Source organism: Betta splendens, chromosome 1 (genome assembly GCF_900634795.4).
Source record: "Betta splendens chromosome 1, fBetSpl5.4, whole genome shotgun sequence".
NCBI classification, from domain to species: Eukaryota; Metazoa; Chordata; class Actinopteri; order Anabantiformes; family Osphronemidae; genus Betta; species Betta splendens.
The window spans coordinates 16,633,368-16,642,617 of record NC_040881.3 but is presented as its reverse complement, the minus strand read 5'-3'; positions in this window follow the sequence as shown (position 1 = coordinate 16,642,617).

Here is a 9,250-nt window from a genome sequence, read left to right as displayed (position 1 = left end):
GCCTGTTGCACTTCTGGAGAAATCTGTCCACATTAGAACGCTGGCTGCTTGAAAAATAACATGCAGCTATTTTTCTGTCATCCAGAAAAATGCTTAGGCTGCTATGGCTTTGCATATTCAGTCTGTGCACAGTTCTGCAGTAATTCTTACAAAACACAACATGCATTCTATTTGTAACCTTTTATATTTACATAATATGCATTGTTTCAAACTGGAATTCCTCTTACTACCTACCATAAAGTCATTGTGACCACATCATCTTCTTTTTATGTTCTGGCCTGCAGTGAACCAATCAGAAACATCCATTTGTAGCTTATTGCACTAAGCCACACCCCACTAGAGAGAAAGGTCAGAGGTCACCATAACTATATGTGATAGTACAGATGCTGCGAATAACCAATATGGAGTGTTTTGTCCTCTGTTACCTGGCATACAGTAAGATGGTAGCTGCACTCAAGGATGGGGCTTCTTTCTTCTTTAGATTCTGGAAACTGGTGACTCATTACACCCACAGTAGGAGTCTTCAGGTAACCTATAACAGACAAGAACAGTAACAGTAAAAGGTTTGTATGCCTGACGAATGGGCATCAGCTCTGATGGTGTACTGAAGTGTCCTGATACAGTGAGGGTACTGTACAGTATAAAGAAAGAAAATGTGGTATATACCGAGCAGTACACTGTATACTGTACAGGTGCTGATTTCCTAAAGCAGACTCACAGGTTACAACTACTGTTCTGTACATTCAGCTGATCAAATACATGAATGGAGTGTCTTGATATTGACCCATGGACACTCTGAGAAGCTAAAGTGCTGAACTTTCTGTTACACCAACCATCATCTACCTGGAGTCAAGCCACAAACCCATTATGTGAGCATGACAGTACTAATGTTAAGTAGCAAATCCTTGAATCAGCTGTTGTAATAGAGCAGCTTGATGACACACGTTTACAGCTGAGAGAGCAACAAATCCACCTTATTATTATTATTATTATTATTATTATTATTATTATATTGAGGCGAATGGCAGTAAATGAAGGGGAGGAGGAAAATGCTAGAAGCACACGACACAGACTCAGTGTGGCAAAATGTGTTAGATCTTGTCTGAGCTTGTGTGAGAGAAACCACTGCTCAAGGTATGTAATCCAGGTCATGTGTAGACAGGATCAAAACAGCAGCCACATACTGGTATAAACATTAAAATGTGTACTTTGACCCTCTCAAATGATCAGAACAACACAGTTTTCTTTCTGTAAAAAGTTTAACAAAAGTCAACCCATAAGTACACTAAAATGTACAGAAATGCACAGATTGCTGAGTCGTCATTTCAGGCTGAATTCATTTTAACTTAACTGATAGAAGAAAAAGTGGATTTTGTCGCCCATCAAAAAATTGAAATCCTGTCAGAAATAAAGCTTTCATCATCATTGTGGATGACATGGCTGATCACAGGAACCAGCAGTGAAGCAGCAATTTCAGTGCACAGTATGTGATGATTGACCTGTTGCAGTACATGTTAAACAAATTAAGATGACACATCAGAGGCAAAGACAGTAAAGCTTTTAATAGTAACAACTTTACAGATTAGGTTTGTGCCTAAATTAAAAGAAACACATTTGCTGCTTGTCAGAGCTGACTAGTTTTGCAGGATATGAGCAACTCAAACTGTTAAGGGGCAAATAAACTGGATTTTAACATATTAAACCTCATTTAGCATAAATCTGTGAGGTGTGTTTCCAAACTGATCAGCTTGCAGACATTCTCACAGCTGCCACATTTTTAGTCGCTATCAAATTAGCATGATTAACGATTCCAAAACTTGAAGCTGCTGTATGAAGCATTAACATGACAAGCAACAGCACAGGAATGGTTTTAGCCTTGGGATATGAGAATAAAATATAAACCACAGGCTCAATGCACTTATGTCAAACTGAGACGGAGCTAGAGGTAAAAATAGGGAATATCATCGGAATATAAAGCATCTATACAGTATATATGTACACTCAAAGAGTTTTGCAGCGTTTTTGAGACTCGGGAGTTTCTTTGCTGCTTGTGTGTGTGTGTGTGTGTGTGTGTGTGTGTGTGTGTGTGTGTGTGTGTGTGTGTGTGTGTGTGTGTGTGTGTGTGTGTGTGTGCAAAAGTACTGTACCTGCCCTATTTACCCTTTACCGTTTAACCCTAATTGCCCTTGATTTCTGGTTAGGCACATTGTTAATCTGCAATTGCCTTTACCATATTGTTACTTTCAGTTAATCATAACATTTCTTCATTAGCTCAATATGCAATGTTTTAATCTCAATATATCCACCAACACTTTGTGACATAAATGAAACGGTCTATCCAGCATCCTCCTAATGAACCCTTCTGTTCTCTTCCTAAAATTAGTTTAAAATAAATAATAATAAGTAAAATTGAAGTGAAAACAGTGTGTATCTCTACAATTCACCAGCAGGTTAAAAAAGTGTGTCTGATATGTTAAAGATTATACACCATCCAGCATTCTATCCAGATTAGGCAAAACTAAGGATATTTGTGGCAAAATACTCAAGAATAAATAGTAAATAGAAAAAGAAACTTTCAATCAGTGTTGATTTGCTGATCAGAGATCCTGAAATACAGAAAGCAGTTGGTCATGTGAAAGTCCAGATACAGCACAGCTGGCAGGAATTGAGTCTTCTCCTCAAGGACACTTCAGTAGGCCAGACGATTGCCAACAACAGAGCCTGAATGCTGTAATTAAAGTCCCACTAGTGCCACAAATTAAACCACACAATAATAGAAAACCGTCACGTCACACAGGCTTTTAGCAGCAGCCTCTTCCAACATTTGTTTCCTATTTTTTCATTTACATGCTTCCTGCAACCACAACACGATGATATTTAAATGAGGCGGCCTGCCTTTTTTCATCTCCGGTGAATATTCAATTTCCTGCCCTAACAGATGCAGCCTTGTGTTAATCCAAGATTAGTTTATTCAAGCAGAATTTAGAGTGAGTTTTAGACTCACTCAGAGCTCTAAGCCAAGCTGGTAATTACTGTTTCTCTCATGTCAGACATGTGTGATTGGAGATCACATGACATGAAATATCTCTCTCTCTCTCGCACACACACACACACACACACACACACACACACACACACACACACACACACACACACACACACACACACACACATACACACACACACACACACTCTTCTACAGCACCTGGGTTCTTACATGAAATTGAGGACCTCCACTGACATAATGTCTTCCCTAGCCCCTTACCCCCACCCTAACCATCACAACTAAAGGCAGATGTCTAACCTTTGCTCTAATGAGAACCAGAACTCAATTCTAAGCTCAGCCCTAAAATCAAATCTCAAGCAAAAATGTCCTCACTTTGGTAGGAAAATACGTTTTCTTTGGTTCTCACTTTGATGCAAGTACAAGTACACATATTTTACTTAACCTGTGATAAAAGAAATATTCTCATTATAACCACTAGGTGGCACCAAAGCATTACTAATAAACTTAAGGAACGAATGAAAAGGAAAAAGGAACTTTATACTTATCATCTGCTTCCATGTCTAGCTATTTCATTTTTCTTTGGTTGTATTTTTTCATTGAACGTTTTCTTTTTTCCCTCAAAAGCAGAACATTACATACAACAGTAAATAATAAGTCAGAAATATTTGTCACATTACACTTGTGAGTCACAGCCATAACTGCAGTGAAAGGACTAAGATCCTCTAAAGCCAGATTCCAAAAATAATCATAAAGTTTGAACAACAAATTGAGCAGAATGAAAACATGAGTTAGTAGAGAATTGGCTTGGGGAATTTAAAGTTCCCAGGTTTAAGCCCAACAGTGGGTCTGTGTTACTTCAGTGGACACTCTGTGTCTGTGGGCTTTCCTTGACAATTTCCCCAGTTGTGCCCATTATCAGGTAGGTTTTGAACCAACTGACTCCTCCACGTGGACGAGGGGGACAGTTCCTCTGGACTGGACAACCGGGGTTATTGTCCCTCTTCACAAAAACGGGCGCAGGAGAGTGTGCTCCAACTATAGGGGGATCACACTTCTCAGCCTCCCTGGGAAAGTCTATTCCAGTGTACAGGAGAGGAGAATTCGGCCAATAGTCGAACCTCGGATACAGGAGGAACAATGTGGTTTTCGGCCTGGTCGTGGAACGCTGGACCAGCTTTATACCCTCAGCAGGGTGCTTGAGGGTTTGTGGGAGTTTGCCCAACCAGTCTACGTGTGCTTTGTGGATCTGGAGAAGGCATTCGACCGCGTCCCTCGTGACATCCTGTAGGGGGTGCTCCGGGAGTATGGAGTCCAGGGCCCTTTGCTAAGGGCTGTTCGGTCTCTGTACAACAGGAGCAGGAGCTTTGTTCGCATTGCCAGCAGTAAGTCAGACCTGTTCCTGGTGCATTTTGGACTTCGGCAGGGCTGCCGTTTGTCACCGGTTCTGTTCATTATTTTTATGGACAGAATTTCTAGGCGCAGCCAGGGGCCGGAGGGGGTCTGGTTTGGGGACCACAGGATCACAAGCATCATCTGCTTTTTGCAGATGATGTTGTCCTGTTGGCTTCATCGGGCCAGGACCTCCAGCGTGCGCTGGTGCAATTTGTGTGAAAAAAGTGTGAAGCGGCTGGGATGAGAATCAGTTCCTCCAAATCTGAGGCCATGGTTCTCGACCGGAAAAAGGTGGTTTGCTCTCTCCAGGTTGGAGGAGAGTTCCTGCCCCAAGCGGAGGAGTTTAAGTATCTTCGGGTCTTGTTCACGAGTGAGGGAAGGAAGGAGGGTGAGTTTGACAGACGGATCGGTGCGGCGGCTGCAGTAATGCGGTCGGTGTATCGGTCCGTCGTGGTGAAGAGGGAGCTGAGCCGAAAGGCAAAGCTCTCAATTTACCGGTCAATCTACGTTCCTACCCTCACCTATGGTCATGAGCTTTGGGTCATGACGAAAGGGCAAGGTCACAGATACAAGCGGCTGAAATGAGCTTCCTCCACAAGGTGGCTGGGAGCTCCCTTAGAGATAAGGTGAGGAGTTCTGTCACCCGGGAGGAGCTCGGAGTAGAGTCGCTGCACCTCCACATCGAGAGGAGCCAGCTGGCTCGGGCATCTGGTTTGGATGCCTCCTGGGCGCAGCATTTTCCAAACAAAAATTTCCTAGGGTTCCGGACATGTCCCACCAGTAGGAGGCCCCAAGGAAGACCCAGGACTCGCTGGAGAGACTACGTCTCTCGGCTGGCCTGGGAACGCCTTGGGGTCCCATCGGAAGAGCTGGAGGAAGTGTCCAGGGAGAAAGAAGCCTGTAACTCTCTGCTCAGACTGCTGCCCCCACAACCCGGCCCCGGATAAGCGGATGAAGATGGATGTATGGATGGATGGGTTTTGTCTTTTTGCAGATCTAAGGCATCCCTACATTGTGGAGGACTGAGGAGATGCACAATTTACCCTCTGGATTCACATCATGACTTCCTGTAACGATGTGATGATTTGAATATTTCAAAAGGATAACCAAAATAAAAGATTTTGAGTTGTACAGACTGTTTATAGACAAGAGCATCTCTGTGGCAGCCAATTCCTAAACACTTGTAGACCAGCCATCTTGTGTAACGTCAAATTAAAATACAGTAGCAACTGTGGGATTTATTTCTATAAAAGTCTACTTTATATAGTTGTATTAAATTCTGTACATTTGTATACCTTACTTTATGAAGTTCCTTTCATGAACTTTATTTCTGACTTTTGTTGTGACTTGGCACCATTCTGGTCTGCAAACAACAGCATGGGACAGGCAGCAGCATCTAATTTGTCTGTTTATCTGGCTTCAACCAAACTTTGTTTTCCCCAAATATATATTTGCATTCAAAATGCAGCTCCATTTAACATTACTAAGGTAACCTTTGACAGCCAGCAATGCAGTGACAGCTAAGTGAGAAAAGAATCACTGTACTCACTTTGTCACAATTTAGGACTCACTTCCTGTTTTAATGTGAAGGCACTTCCAGTTTTTGTTCTAACCACGTTAGTTCCCGCCTTACTTCCGGTTCTTGTTAACACACCTGTTTATCATTAGTCATTTACTCACCTGTATTTAAACGCCAGTAATCACCATATCCAGTTGCCAGATTGTTGCATGTTTTCACCCCTATCCAGCGTTACCTTACCTTGTCTGTATCCTGATCTTGATCCCGTGTTCTGTTCACCATTCCTGAGTTTTTGCCTTCTCCTAGTCTGTACCGTAGCCGTGTCTGCCTGTTAACGACCCTACCTGTTTTTGACCTCAGCCTGTCTGCACCCAGTCTGTACCGTCACCGTGAGTTTTTACTGTGTATGACCTTTGTTTGAACTGGACCTGCCTAAACAAAATTAAAGCCTGTTTTATTCTACCAAATCTTGTCTGGAGCTGTGCATGTGGGTCTGCCATCTGCGAAGCGCTGACAAAGGTGAGGTTCCTGGTGTATCGTTTATAACTATAAAGGTTGCCCACTCTCTCCTGACATAACCGATGAAGACTTGATCATTGAATAATGATGTATTAAACCTCCAAATCCTGGTTGATGGTGTGACTGTCTTAATCAACGAAATAGACATTGATGCATGATCACTGATTGTGATAGAATGAATATTTGTGTCAGAGCATCTTGTAAGACTCATTTACTAAGTCATTTACTAAAATATAATCTATACAGGAGTGAGAGTGGTGAACTGGCAAGAAGAAGGTATATTCCCTAGATGTAGGATGAAGAGAACGCCATGTGTCACAGAGACCGAAGTCATCCATGTACTGTTTTAAGGTCTGTACTGATTGCCAGTTCCTGTTGCTCACAGCTTTGCTTAGCCTGTCCAACTCTGGGTTAAATACTAAATTAAAGTCCCCTCCTACTATAAGTTTGGAACCAGTGTGAGCAGACAGTGATGTGAAGAAGCTGTGAAAGAAAGAGGGGTCGTCAACATTAGGGCCATACACATTAGCGGTGCAATATTCAATGTTTCCTATTAAGACATTAATGTTTACATACCAAATTTGTTTTAAAGCTGAAACCTAACCTGAAGAGCATGATGAATTTGGGCGAGAGGAAAGAGCATGTGTTATTAACCTCTAAATATCACTACTGAATTTGTAAGGCTCACTTTCAGAGCTTTAAGTAAGTGAAATCAAAAGAGATATTGATCTTTCCTGTCTGAAGCAGTAGGAAGCTTTTAGATATGAACCCAAAGACTCTGGTTTGGCAACTTCATGTTCTCCTGTCCCAGCTCATCTGAAGTCATTCGTCACCACTGCTGCTCCAGCTACTGTTTTCCAGAGTGCACCAGCCAGTTTCTCAGCCAGTTCCCTTCACAGTTTTGCAGTCTGCTGCTGCTACTACTTTACAACCTAGTTCCGTTGCTCCAGTCACTGGTCCCCCGTCAGCCACAGCCTCTCGGTGTGCCACCACACTTCAGCCTGCCTCATAACTGGGTCTAGCTACCCTGCAATTGACCCACAGGCTATTGCTGCAGACTTTCTCCCTGCCCGATACCTCGTCCACCAAACTGCAGTCTGGTCCAGTTCCATGTCCTGCCCAGACGCCTCAGCATGCAACAGCTCCTACCGCCGTGTCTGATCTCTGCTGCACCTGTCGCCCGGCCACATCTGACCTCTGCTGCACCTCTGAAGCAGCCACGGCCAGGTCAAGCTCCTGTGCAGCCGTTATCTTGCCCAGTTCCAGTCCAGTCATGCCAAGTCCTGGCTCAAGCTCCAGTTCAGCCAGCTCAAGTTACAGGATTGCAGTCTCGCCCAGTTCAAGCTCCAGAGCTGCAGTTCTGCCCTGCTCCACCACAAGTTTAGCGTTCAAGCCCCGTTCCAGCTTAAGTCCCAGAACAGCAGCCATGACTTGCCCATGTTCCTGCACAGTTTTCAAGTCATGCTGAAGTTCCTGTACTGCCTTTGGGTCATTGCACCAGCTCAGCTTGCTCCTGCTCTATTGCCCTGCTTGCCAGTCCCTAGCCTGCACCTCGCTTCCGTTCCGAAGCCCGGCTGTCTGGTTCCTGCCCCTGGTGGTCTGCACGACCCCTCCTGGTCAACCAAGCCCTCCAGCTCTCCGCTGCCAGATTGGTGGCCCCTCCTTCGCCACCACATTTAATGCAAATGTCTCAAGGTCTTGTATTTTTTTTACTGAGCTAATTTATTTTATTTGGCTAATTACTAATCATTAAACATAAACATAAATAACTAAACATTTATATTATTTTGTTCAACTGCAACTTATTTTCGAAACCAATCAACATTACCACATCAACATGTATTCTTTAAAAGGTCCATGCACACGCATTTTTCATGCTACACAATGCTAAAGAATTGGACCTTGATGTCTCAGTAAGGTGTCTGTAACTTTTCATACCAAAAAGCGCTGTAAATCGCACTACACGCCCCTTCTGAAAATGTGTGTTTTAAGCTGTCCTCCATATTGCTCTGTTTTAGGGCTGTGTCGCAAGCGAAGTTAATCGCCACACCCCTTTGAGGAAGCGCATAGCCGTGATCCGCCGTGGGAATTAAAAATCACGGTCACTGAATCCACCATAACAGCGAAACTGGCTAGTTCGTCCTCGTAGTGGAGTTTAACCATACGTTTGATCCAAAATCTGACTCTGAAGTCGAATAGGAGGCTGTTGAAGTGGTTACACTTCGACTGGCGGAAGGTACGTCTAACTGGCAATTTCACATTTAATTTATTGATTTATATAATACGCAACTTGATTTGCTGCTAACGCTAATAATAATGGTTGCTAATAAGCAGCCTGAATTAATACAACAGAATATTCATAACACGACTACAGCTTATTTAGGAGCATAGCTGGGTAAACTAATATAAACTCATTTTTACATTTTTACAGCTAGCTGGAGACTAGCGCTAGCTGCTAACACAACGCTACCATGGTGCTAGCGGCTAACATGACGCTAGCAGCTAAAATGTGAGCTGAGTGAATGACCTCAGTAATCACACGATTCGAACCGGACGAATGCTGGAGAGGCTTGGACTCATCCAAATTGCGTGGCAGCACCTTGCAACACTCTCTCTCTCTCTCTCTCTCTCTCTCTCTCTACCGCTGTAGCTGTTAGCATCAACTGTTCTAGCCATCAGCATTCCTTACACAGGAGGGAAGCTTGATTATAAACAAAGAAACTTCTGGAGTACATACATCCAATAAGTATCAAGCATGTACTTACGTTTGTGGAAGCAGCAAGTGGATCATGTCTTGTAGGAATGGAGCGCTT